This window comes from Hyla sarda, chromosome 4 (genome assembly GCF_029499605.1).
Source record: "Hyla sarda isolate aHylSar1 chromosome 4, aHylSar1.hap1, whole genome shotgun sequence".
NCBI classification, from domain to species: domain Eukaryota; kingdom Metazoa; phylum Chordata; class Amphibia; order Anura; family Hylidae; genus Hyla; species Hyla sarda.
The window spans coordinates 7,923,185-7,937,272 of record NC_079192.1 but is presented as its reverse complement, the minus strand read 5'-3'; the positions used below and the strand labels follow the sequence as shown (position 1 = coordinate 7,937,272).

At 39.9% G+C, this 14,088-nt stretch overlaps 1 pseudogene; it reads right to left on the bottom strand.

Annotated features, from left to right (window-relative positions):
- Positions 1-6,900: 6,900 nt before the first annotated feature.
- On the bottom strand, positions 6,901-7,834 carry LOC130367202 (olfactory receptor 1468-like; annotated as a pseudogene).
- Positions 7,835-14,088: the final 6,254 nt, after the last annotated feature.

The following is a 14,088-nucleotide window of genomic DNA, read 5'->3' as shown; positions in this document are numbered from 1 at the left end:
CTTCTATGCTGGACAGTTCCTGAGACAGGTGTCATCAGAGAGCACTTAGACAGAAAAAAAAAATAAACTTCAGCAGCTCATTAGTACTGAAAGAATTAAGATTTTCTAATAGAAGTAATTTACAAGTCTGTTTAAAGGGTAGCTCCCACAATCCAATTTTTTTCTGTCCCTGCCTATTGCCCATCTATCTCTAACCCCCTCCCTGCCTTTACATTTTTTCTACTATATTAAAAATGGCTTTTCGTCTGCCTGGTAGTGTGCTCACTACCAAGCAGACTTCCCCAGCAGGCACAACGTCACTGATGCCTGCTGGGGCCGACACTTCCGCCCTTAGCTCATCTATACAGGGTGCTTCCAGCTGTTTCACCTATACAACTTCCAGGTTTCCCCGACATCTATTGGCTGTCAGGGCATGCTGGGAGTTGTAGTGGTGAAACTGGAGGCACCCTGTGGTGAAAACAGTACCTCCGAACCCCGTCGTGCAATCCGCTATCCCATCCCGAACCCCACCATGCAACACGCTATCCCCTCCCAAATGCTGCTGTGCAACCCCCTTTCCCCTCCCGAATCCCGCCGTGCAACCCGCTATCCCCTCCCGAATCCCGCCATGCAACCCGCTATGCCCCACCCTCGTCCCCCCAAAAAGGCTAAAGTGCAGGGTTTACACACACACCAGGAGCCGGGCCGGCGTGCTAGGCCAGGAAGCCTGCGCGCATCCTTATAGTTCAAAGCGCTCGCTCCCGCCTATCTGATTGACAGGCAGGGAGCGAGCGCAGCCTGATGCCTGGCCGGGAATCGTCTGAATTCATCTGTGATGTCACAGCAGGCTGCAACCGGCCACTAGGAAGGAGACCCCTAGTGGCCGGATTTCAAAATTAAAATAAAGTATTTTAATTAAAAAAATAAATAAAATTGAAGTATATTAGAAATATGTTATAGTACATCAGTACTACAACATATAAAAAAAAAGTTAATGACAGTGCCCATGACTAGTGCCAGTTGACATCTTAAAAAAATCTAGTTTATCTAGTTTTTTCCTAGATAACCCCTTTAAATTACATGGCCTGTACCATCTGCCTGCAAGAACTTTGAGTAAAAGTGGTTTCTGTAACCCTGCCCAGGACGCAGCATATCCTTAGAGTGTGGAGGTTAACACTACCCTGACGTCACAATCTTTATTGCAAAAAAATAGAGAGAAAAATTGACATTAATATACATCAATGTCCATGGCATCTATGAGGATGGAAGCACGGAGGATCAATGGGCCGTATTCCACGTAGACATCAGAGGGAATAGAGACATGTCACTATAAAAACTGAAAAAAAGCTGACGCGTTTTGGGCTGAAATATTAGCCCTTAATCATGGCAAGGATACAAGTAGAAAATAAACGATTAAATACCTTGGATGCAGGAATGAAGACTGAATTGCACGTGTCAAACAGTGCGAGGGGAAAACCACACCAACGGATAGACAATGACGTGTCTTCCTGTCAATCATGGTAAACTTCCGAGAACAATGCAAATTGTATGAAAAGAACACATTTCATATGATCAAAACCACTCTAAACGAACAGACATGACAAAACTTTAGCATAAAAATGAATTACGTAAAAAAGTAGGTTGTGACCATGCGAACAAAATGTAGAAAATTGTCATACAGAAAAATAAATAAATTGTGATAAGAATGTTCACATATAACAAAACATGGAGGAAAAACAAAGAAACAGGTTCAATGAACCATAAGATAATACATCTGTGTTAAAGGAAAAGCAGCATTTTAGGAATCGAAAAGTCACTGTCAACCTTGTGGGGCTCCGGTATCTTACTTCAGAATCCAGAAATCCTCCCTAATATATAGGGCAGGAGACCTATCCCTACCTCGTATGGGGGATGTACTTCCTCTATTTCCCTGTATAATGATTCTCACGCATGATCCTGAATGCACTTCTTCAATATGTCTTGACAAACCTGATGTGGAGCGGAAGGAAGTATATATGCCGTCTCTAAAATGTTCAGCTATTCTGCATTTTAATTTTCTGGTGGTACATCCCACATATTGGGTATTACACGCCGTGCATGTGGCACAATAGACAGCGTGGGAGGACTCACAATTAATCAGCGATTTGATCAAGTAAGTGGGTCCTGCTACTGACGATGTAAAACTATTACACGGCTTGATGTGTTAACCCCACATCTGCAACATCCCTTGGTGCCCAGCCATATATTGGTAGAATCCTTGGAAGAGAAATCATTGGGTGACAGTATGTTGGCCAACGATTTGGCTCTTTTTGCCACACATCTGAAACCTGTTTGGAGGATTTTGGCTAGAAAAACAAGGAAACATAGAATGCAGAAAAAGTCAGATTTTGTTTATGGTTCTTGTTTTGTATGTTTTTGATTATGATCTTTTCATTTTGTACTTAAATAGTCAGTCTTTCGAGTCTGCTTTGGCTTTTGCTATTGCAAGAACAGAAGAGAGCGTAGCCTTTTTGTGTCAACCTAGTGGATATATCATGGCTCACTTTGTTATATGCCGCCTCATCTGAACACGCTCTCTTGGCTCTAATATATTGTCCAATAGGGAGATATTTGGTGGTGGGATGGCAGCTGTGTGCATGCAGAATGTTATTGCCAGCCGTCGGTTTGCGGTTTGATGTGATGTCAACTTTGCCTGCTGTGACATTCCCCATGAGGGTTAAGTCAAGAAAAGTCCACCCCCCATACAAGGTGGGAATTGGTCTCATTCCCTATATACAAGGGAGAATTTCTGGATTCTGAATTTAGATACCGGAGCCCCACAAGGTTTGAATTATCGCAACAACCTTATGTATTTCTACTAACCATTACTAATTTTCATTTTATATCAGTGACTTTTCGATTCCTTAGATGCTATTTTTCCTTTAACACAGATGTATTATCTTATGGTTCCATGAACCTGTTCCTTTGTTTTTCCTCCATGTTTTGTTATATGTGAACATTCTAATCAAAATGTATTTATTTTGATTTATGACAATTTTCTACATTTCAATAATACAACAAGGATTGTGTAGCTCACTCAGCCGTAGCTGACTCGAGGTTATCTGGGTAGGTCTATACCCCACAGACCTAAAAGTATATATAAAAAAGAGATGTATAACAAGTGTATACAGGGACCAGTCCTCTAGAGCCAGTAGAAAAAAGAAATGAGGAAATAGAAGAGAGGAAAGAAAATAGAAAATAAAAAAATAAAAAAATAAATGAAATAAAAAAAATATAAAAATATTGCTATAGTGAATTAAAAAATGAAAATTAGATATATATTCCTTAGTAGTCCCAAATTAAGGTTGGAAACATGAAAAATGTACATCACATTTATTCAATCATGATGCAATATACATCAGTGCAGGGCCCTTGCACAAGATGTATTACAACTATTAAAAAACATATACTAATAAAAATATATTAAAAGATGATATGCAAAATGATATATCGCGATCAGCCACCTTTAAATGAATGTCAATTTGCTAGAGAAATAGTCTATGATAAAGTGATGTCCGTGCAGCAAGTAATGGTATATAGAGTGCCAGACTTGTTCACCGTGTTATAAAGGAGTTTCAGAAAACGCTGTACATACAGTATGGTACCTGTAATCCGCAACGGGGTGTGGTTCACGCTGCCTTGCGGTAGTGATAACACTCGGAGCTGGCACAGAATTGCCTCCGGCCCAGGGGTGGTTGCTCCAGCGGTCCCGGCGGGGTACAGGTGGGCACGGATCTGCGTCCGGCCGTAGCGTTTGCTGGATGGTATGAACAGGTAAGTGAGCTGGCGTCCTCGTGCTGGATCGCGCGCGCGATCCCAATAGTGGTCCAAGATGAGGGTACTGCAGCGCTGCAAAAGGCTGTAACGTAGGTATCCGATAGTTATAAAGGTGCTGATGGAGGTAGATATGAATGGCAAACAGGGCTATATGCGTTTCAAGACAGAGGTCTCATTCTTCAGTAGCCAGAATTGCATACATTGGGTATCTACCTTCATCAGCACCTTTATAACTATCGGATACCTACCTTACAGCCTTTTGCAGCGCTGCAGTACCCTCAACTTGGACCATTATTGGGATCGCACGTGCGGACTGTTCCTGTATACACTTGTTATACATCCCTTTTTTTATATATAATTTTCTACATTTCGTTCGCATGGTCACAGCCTACTTTTTTTTACGTAATTCATTTTTATGCTAAAGTTTTGTCATGTTGGTTCGTTCCCTTTTTGCATGATCAGTATGTATGATATATATATATATATAATATGGGAACCTACCACACTATATGACGTTTAGAGTTGTTTTGATCACATGAGGTGTGCTCTTTTCATACAATTTGCATTGTTCACGGAAATTTACCATGATTGACAGGAAGACACGTCATTGTCTATCCGTTGGTGTGGTTTTCCCCTCCCACAGTTTGACTCGTGCAATTCAGTCTTCATTCCTGCATCCAAGGTATTTAAATGTTTATTTTCTACTTGTATCCTTGCCATGATTAAGGGCTAATGTTTCAGCCCGAAATGTGTCAGAGTTTTTCACTTTTTATAGTGACAAGTTGCTATTCCCCTGTTTTTAATAACGACTATTAAAGTATGAAGTTTGAATTCATCTTTTTTTCCGTTGGGAGCGGGGCACTGCCTTTTTTGTTTCTCCTCTGATGTCTACATGGGATACGGCCCATTGAACCACCGTGCTTCCATCCTTATAGATGCTATGGACATTGACGGTGAGTGGTGAGCTGATTTGTGTTTTTTTCTATTTTTTGCAATTTGTCTCCGTATGCCTATCGTGCTTCCACAACCACATATGGCCATCATTCGAACATTCATTCAGCGATACTTGTGCAAAGTTTTTTCTCTCCATGTGCATTTTCTATTTCTAAAAATGTTACTATTTTTCTTAACAAACACCACAAGATTACAGTTTTTCAACGTGACTGATACTAACCTTCAAAACGGTTTCCAGAAAATATAATTGTCTAACAATACAGAAAGATGCAATAAAGTTACAATAATTTTTTCCAGAGACTCCAGCCCTCAATCAGTTAATGCGCGAAATAGAACAAATGAAAAAACACCAACGCAAAGTATGGTGGGATGCTACAACTCTATCCGAATACATTAACAAACAATTAGAATACGGGAAAAAGCCACTACTGTATACAGTGATCATTTCACAAACCGTTGGAACAATGCTCTCAATAAATGCTCATTTGAGCTTATGACAATTATTATTAAGAAAATGGAGGAACTAGAAGAAAATATTAATACCCTCATGGAATCTGTAAATAATTATGAGGATACTTCAGAACTCCCTGCCCTACAAAGTAAAATGGAGGAACAACTAAAACAACTAGAAGAGATATTAGCTGCAGCCCAAAAAATCTAAATAGGGACCTGAGAGATTACACTACAAATCAAGTGTACACATGGCAACGAAAAAGCTATAGACCAAAATCAATCATAAAAAATAGCCATGGATACCGCTCCAACCAACAAATAAACAAAAATGTGAGCTTCAGCTCCACCGATGTTGAATCCACGGACAACTGCACTGATGTTTCGGACGATGAACATGGCACTACTGCATCAGCTCAACGAAACAACCAGTCGGTCCCTTTTTCAGACACACAGAAATAGCAAAATGAAATAACATTATACTAAAGGAAACCAAGGGGATTGATCTCATGCCCTATATACTAGGGAGGATTTCTGGATTCTGAATTTAGATACCGGAGACCCACAAGGTTTGAGTTATCACAATGACCTTCTGTATTTCTACTAACTATTACTCATTTTCATTTTATATCAGTGACTTTTTGATTCCTTAGATGCTGCTTTTCCTTTAACACAGATGTATTATTTTATGGTTCCATGAACCTGTTTCTTTGTTTTTCCTCCATGTTTTGTTATATGTGAACATTCTAATCACAATTTATTTATTTTGCTTTATGACAATTTTCTACTGTTCATTCACATGGTCACAACCTACTTTTTTTACGTTATCCATTTCTATGCTAAAGTTTTTTCATGTTGGTTCGTTCCCTTTTTGCATGATCAGTATGTATGATATATATAATATGGGAACCTATCGCACTAAATTATGTTTAGAGTTGTTTTGATCACATGAGGTGTGTTCTTTTCATACAATTTGCATTGTTCCCTGACGTTTACCATGATTGACAGGAAGACACGTCATTGTCTATCCGTTGGTGTGGTTTTCCCCTCCCACTGTTTGACACGTGCAATTCAGTCTTCATTCCTGCATCCAAGTTATTTAAATGTTTATTTTCTACTTGTATCCTTGCCATGATTAAGGGTTAATAATTCATCCCGAAATGAGTCTGAGTTTTTCCCTTTCTATAGTAACATGTTGCTATTCCCCTGTTTTTAATATGGACTATTAAAATATGAAGTTTGAATTCACTTTTATTCTGTTGGGCACGGGACACTGCCTTTTTTGTTTCTCCTCTGATGTCACAAACTTGATCTCAGTCACCACACCCCATCAGTGCATTATACACAACACCCTTGAGTCTCCACAGAACCATTGATTATTTCTTCCCAGCCTTTTAGTTACCTTAGATGCTCTCCTGGTACAATAACCGTGCCACCCAGAAGAATGGTAGACAAGTCATTGGCCACAATTATATAAAGAGAGAAAGGGTTGAAGACATCTTCCTGCCTGTTTTTTTCCCCCCCACAACAAACCACAACTTTAATCCACAACTTCACTTTTGGTGCTGTTGTACTAAAATCTTAAATAGGCAGCTGATAAGGATCGGAAAAACTTATACTAGCATAAACTGTGTTTGGGGCAACTAGTATTGCTGCAGATATAGTGAAGTCGCTGAGGAGCTTTCGTTCCATACAACTGGCTCATGAAGCTGGCCACATCATGCTGATAACTTTTCTAAAGGATTCTTTCATGACTTTGTTCCTCAAACTGTATATAATGGGGTTTATCAGCGGGGTTCCCATTGTGTAAAACATAGATAGGATTTTACCTGTGGACATTGACCGTCCAGTTGGAAGGACATAAATACTGAACAAAATCGTATAAAGCAGGGACACGGTAGTGAGGTGGGAGCTGCAGGTGGAGAAGGCTTTGTGTTTTCCAGCCATTGATGGGATTTTTAAAATAACTTGAAGAATGTAAATGTAGGAAACTGAAATGATTCCAAATGGAAGAACAAGAGCCAGGGAGCCCAGGAACATGACTTCCAGCTGGACTACAGAGACATCTGAGCAAGAAAGTTGTATGATAGGTGGATAGTCACAGAAAAAATGGTCAATCACGTTGGGCCCACAAAAATTTAGAAAAGTTATTGTTATTGTATAAATAAAAATAATCAAGAAACTTAATAGCCAAGACATGGTACCCAACGTGACACACAACGCACTGTTCATTATACTGTGATAACGCAACGGGTTACAAATAGCTGAGAATCGGTCATAAGACATCACAGTGAGGAGAAAAACCTCTGAACATTCCGACACTGAGAAAAAGTAGAATTGTAAGGCAGCGTGTAAAAGATATGGTGCCGGTCCCATTCAGGACTATTGATAGTGTTTGTGGGGTGATATCTGTACTGAGCAGGAGGTCAGATACAGAGAGATGTGAGATGAAGAAGTACATCGGAGAATGAAGGGTCTTACTAGAGAAGACCAAGATGATGATCAGAAGATTTCCCATCACAGTTGCAAAGTAAATAATCAAAAGTAGAGCAAGGAATAAAGGTTGGAAATTTTGGAGATTTTGGAAACCGAGAAGGATGACATCTGAGATGAAGGTGACATTCTTTTCTTGCATTGACTTGATAACCTAAAATATAAATAACCAAATCTCAACACCCTAGAAGAGGTAAAGATAAACTCACATTAATACAGACGTGTCCAACCTTACTTTCTTGTCTGAATGACATTATAGATTCCAATTTTGCAGACTGTGAAAATAAATTCATTCTTGTATCATCCAGGCATAGCTGGAAGTTCATGTGTTGTCTACGAGAAGAGGAGAGGTAAGCTGCAGCGGCTTACCCCTCCTCTTCTCGTAGACAACACATGAACTTCCAGCTATGCCTGGATGACACAAGAATGATTTCATTTTCACAGTCTGAAAATTTGGAATCTATAATGCATACTCCTGCCCCATCCTATCCCTTCAAGATCTTTTGTTGGTGGAGAGCCGAGGGGCCACGATACAGAGCTCCAACTGAACTCGGCGTAAGTTTGGTCGACTTTCGTAAAAGGTGTATGGTTGCCTTAAAGGGGTTATCTCCAGGTCGGGTGTGGTCTGCAGCTCAGTTCCATTGAAGTAAATGGAGGCAAGTTGTAATACCACACCCAACCTGGGGACAGACGTGGAACTGTTTTTGAAAGAAATTATTAGCTCAGTTATTCTATTCCTTGATAACCCCTTTAATACATTCTTGTGTCATCCAGGCATAACTGGAAGTTCATGTGTTGTCTATGAAAAGAGGAGGGTTAAGCTGCAGCCAGTCTGCTCCTGTCCCGTATTATCCCTTCAAGATCTTTTTCGGTCAAGAGCCGAAGGGCCACCTTACAGAGCGGCTGTCATAAGTTTGGTCGACTTTAGTAAAAGGTGTATAAAGGACCTTAAGGTGCTCACCTGTGTCCTGTGCAATTTATTCTGATGCCATATTGGGGTCGGGAAGGAATGTTTCCTCTATTATGTGGCAATTGGCATCAGCCTCATGTTGTTTTTTTTTTTTTTTGCCTTCCTCTGGTTAAACACAGTAGGGTTTTAGATTGAACTCGATGGACTCTTTTAATTTTATTTTAACCTTACAAACTATGTCGGTAGAGCATATTGTTTTTTCCGGTGCCTGGGAAGGAGTACTGGTGCCGGTGGGTGGGGTAAAATCTTCATTAGAACCTAGGTCGGCAAGTGATGGACAACCATTATAAAAAAGTATAGTCAGAATCAGAACTGAGGCCAGAAGTCATGAGGTTAAAAGACAAAAAAAAAATAATAATCCACCAGAGTACCCCTTTAAGGCAAGGTAAGTATGTTACAATGTATTCTTTATTTGGTCAAATTAAAAAAAGACACATTGATGCATCATTAGTCCATGGACCCCTGGTAAATCTCAAACACACGGTTCTTATTCACTGTAGAGACAAAATTATACTTGGTAACTATTCCATACACCTCACTAGGGCTTGTTTGTTGTCTACAGTGGAGATGCACTGCTTTTTATTTCAGAGGTATTGAGAAAATAATGAGTTCTTTAAAGCTTATTTCCCATTCTTCCATTCCGATTAGTAGGTTTGTGGCCAACACATGATGGTCGAAACGTCTGGTAGGATCCAGCCCTTGTGTTACATTGGGGAGAAAACATGAGGTTACCTGGTGGTAGAAGGATGTCATGAAGGTTTCTTATAGCAGAAAGGAGACTGAACAGGTGAGAAGTCATAAAGGAATCACCAAGTACAAAGGAAGCCAGAAGAAATAATAACATCCGCCTCCCCCTGCAGGTACAATGTGCCGCCTGTGTCACCCCGCGCTCCTTCCTTATATAACACGCCAGATTTCTCAGAGGAAAAAAATACTATTAGAGAATATACTGAGGGGATTTATACCAAATAATGAGACCCCTCTGGGCCAGAGAGGATCAGATATGCTGTAAATAGATATAAACTGTGATGAAAGGTAGATGAAATGCTTCAAACATATTGAAATAAGTGAGAAATATCATCTCAAATCTATCTATCTATCTATCTATCTCATATCTATCTATCTATCTATCTATCTATCTATCTCATATCTATCTATCTATCTATCTATCTAATATCTATCTATCTCATATCTATCTCATATCTATCTCATATCTATCTATCTATCTATCTCATATCTATCTATCTATCTATCTATCTATCAAGTAGTAGTAGAAAAGACTGCAGCACACACGTAGAAGTCCAATGTAAAAGATTTATTCCATAAAACAGAAAGCAAACAGAAAGCTCCGTTTCGATAGTCTCACACCACCATCTTCGGGCATAGTGCATTGTGCAAACACTGGCTCTTAAATAGCCACAAATGACATCATCAAATTCAGTACAGCCAATCAAATTCAAATTACAATGTGTCACAACAATCATATACATAAAGTGCATGTGCATAAAAATTGTAAACAATATGAGCATATTATAAAATAAGCATTGCGCAATTATACATATTGGTATCCAGAAATTCATGTGCATATAATCATCACTATGTGTTATGGGATACCAAAGTGCTAAATAAAGTGACAGTGCAATTTAAATCAATCAGGAGGGCATGAAGGGGACAAAACACTCACCATAAGTACAGTGCATCAGTAAAAGTAGCGTTGGTCATAGTAAACTGCGCAGAAGCAGGCAAAAGCCCGCGTCCGCACACCGGAGGGGAGGATCTGCCTCGCGTCCTACGTGACTAGGCTAAGCCAATTAGGAAGTAGCATAGCGTCTCCAAGGAGACCGCAAGTGTCAGTGTATGCGCATGCGTACATAGCAACTGAGTATTACAGCCCCATGTTGTAGACGGGCAGCTTTTTCAGAATGAAGGGCAAACTGGCCGGAGCTCGGCGCACCATGAAATTATCAATTCCAAGTGCACCGCGCTGTAAGGGGGACTCCAGCAGTACCAAAAAGACACTGCAGACACTCCCCCAGTCCGGACAGTTACCCCATCAGAGAATCAGATATAGAAGATGTAACAAGTAAGGCCATCTCAGTGCCATGTCCAGACCTGAAACAAGAAAAAACAGAATGGTGCCATTAGTATATATATATATATATATATATATATATATATATATATATATATATATATTTTTTTTTATTTATTTATTTTTTTTTTTTAAGAACACACATATATATATATATATATATATTTTTTTTTTTTTTTTTTATGCAATTGCACATCCTCTCTGCACAACTGCACACACTTAAAATATATAGATTCAACATAAGAAAAGATATATATATATATATATATATATATATATATATATATATATATATATATATATATTAAAACTTTATACTGTGTTTGTACACGTCCTACACAGAACATGGGTCAGTAATTTCATGGGGACCAAATCTTATTCACCTAGTAAACATCTTATTGTTTGTCTTGAACTTCACATTTAGTCCTCACAGTTTTAGGGAATCCAACTTATAGATCCAGTGTAACTCACGTTTTTTCAAAATGGAAATCCTGTTCCCCCCACGCTTTAGGGGCGGGATGTGGTCGACTATCATTGCTTTGAGATCCCGTTCATGGTGCCCTAACTCCACGAAGTGGATACAGGTAAGTCTAACCTCCTTTTTCTAATACTATATCTATGTTGATTTAGACGGGTTTTAAAGTCATTGGCAGTCTCTCCTATGTATACCAAACAGCATGGACACCACAACTCATAGATAATGTAGTCTGAATGGCATGTGAGGTAGAACCTAATTTTGTGAACTGTTCCATTTTGGGGGTGTATGAAATTGTTACCCCTCTGTACATGCTTGCAATTCACACATGCACAGCAGGGGAAACATCCTTTATTCTCAATAGTTAAAATTTTTTGTCTGTTAGGTGGCTTAATTGAAACATCTGTTCTAACAAGCTTATCCTTCAAGTTAGGGGCCCTACGGTACAAGATCAACGGTCGCTGCTGAAATTCTGGGATCTTGGGATATCCATCCCCAATCAGATTCCAGTGTTTATTCAGTATTTGGGCAATCTTGCTAGATTTGTCATTGAACATGGACATAAAGGGTACACGCGAGTCTGGTATAGAGACCCCACGTGCACCCCCCTCCCCATGCTCAATTTTCAATCTCTGTCGGGAAATTAGTTTAGTTGGGTATCCCCTAGCTCCAAATGCATTGGACATATTAGTCAAGGCTTTGTTAAATTTCCCCCCCGTGTCCGTAATGCATTTAGCACGTAACATCTAACTAAAGGGAAGAGAGTCGATCATGGGGCGGGGATGGCAACTCTCATACCTGAGAAGGTTGTTGCAATCTGTGCTCTTCTTGTATAGATAAGTTGTCAATCTCGCCCCATCAATCGACACAGCAACATCCAGGAATTCTATAGTGTCCTGTGAGAAAACATAAGTAAATTTCCCATCATTATCCACAGAATTTATCATGGAATAGAATGACTCCAATTCCCCATCCGTTTCAGTCCAGATGAGGAAGACGTCGTCTATGCATTTTCACCACCGCAGGACATGCCTAAAATGGGGGGACACATAGATGACGGTCTCCTCGATGTACGCCATAAAGATGTTAGCGTAATTAGGGGTCATGTTACTCCCCATGGCCACACCCCTTTTCTGCAAGTAATACTGATCATCAAACATGAGATCATCGTCTATGTGTCCCACCACTTTAGGCATGTCCTGGGGTGGTGGAGATACATAGACGACGTCTTCCTCATCTGGACTGGAACAGATGGGGAATTGGAGTCATTCTATTCCATGATAAATTCTCTGGATAATGATGTGAAATTTACTTATGTTTTCTCACAGGACACTATAGAATTCCTGGATGTTGCTGTGTCGATTGATGGGGCGGGATTGACAACTGATCTATACAAGAAGAGCACAGATTGCAACAACCTTCTCAGGTATGAGAGTTGCCATCCCCACCCCATGATCAACTCTCTTCCCTTTAGTCAGATGTTACATGCTAAACGCATTACGGACACGGGGGAAAAATGTAATAAAGCCTTGACTAATATGTACAATGCATTTAGAGCTAGGGTTACCCAACTAAACTAATTTCCCGTCCTTGAAAGCACAGGGGAGAAAAGAAAGGAAAGACTAGTGAAGATAGGATCCAAAAGATGGGCTTTATTATATAAAAAAGGGTATATATAACCAATCACCTAGCAGGGCCCTTGCTAAAGGTGAATGGCATATACTAGGTATAAAATAGGTAAAATAAATGATTAAATAACACAATAACATTAAGATAAATATGATGGATAAGTAGCACCAAAAAAATTAATCAGTATCTGCTGGATATATCATGAAAATATGTTCTCAATCCATATATTTCATAGGAATAATTCAACAGAAAATCCACAAAGAATGTCCAGAATAAAAAGTCTCGATTAGTTCAGGTATATCCAGAGTAGCGAATATATAGTAGCAAATGTAGCGACAGTGGCTACAATAAAGAGTTCATAGACAAATCTTCAGTAATAGCGGTGATGTGCCTGTCAAAGTTATACCTTTGTTGCGACTAAGTTAAATAATGCAGACAATGTAGCAAACACTGTCAGCGGTGGAAATGTCAAGTCTCGTGCACAGCACCACTCACCCTCCTTCGGAATCCTCAGGTCCGGGCTGGCACGGCTGAGTCCGGCCCTTTGGATATCGGTGCCCGTCTGAGTGGTATGCTGGGTGAGTGGCTGAGTCTCCGGGGGTCCGAGTGTCCTGGGCTGGCACGGGAGGCGACCGGCCTTGGGAAGGATGATGTCCAGGAGTAACTCTGCCAACCGGGGCTGTGAGTGGATGCAGGTAACAGGTGGTGCAGGTTGCACGTGTGAATAAGGCGCTAACAGCGCGCGTGCAGCAGTGGTCCCGGAATCGCGGGCATCCAGCTGTTGCAAATGGAATATGGCAGATACGGTCTGTTTAAAGTGATATACACTTATGGATAAGGTGCAGATATTGGGCTAGACGTGTTTCAAGGCCGCGGGCCTTTTCTTGAGTAGCTATAAGTATGGATAAAGGGTGAAAAGGCTAATTTTATATAGTATCCTTACAGTGATGTAATACTGATTGGAAAAGAAGAAAATGTGGAGACTGGCAGTTTCAATTGTGTTGTAAAAAGAGTAATGTATCCAGATAGAGAATGGGAATAGAAAAATAGAAAGGAAAACATAAGGATAGAGATGGAGAATTAGATATATGAGTGTCAGATGGGATGTGTAGAATAATGAAGAAGAGAAAATAATGGTATTTGGGTATGTGTAAAAATACACTATGGATAAAGATTTGAGTTAAAACGAACCATAGAGGGAAACATGCGAAAAAATATGGACAATAAAAT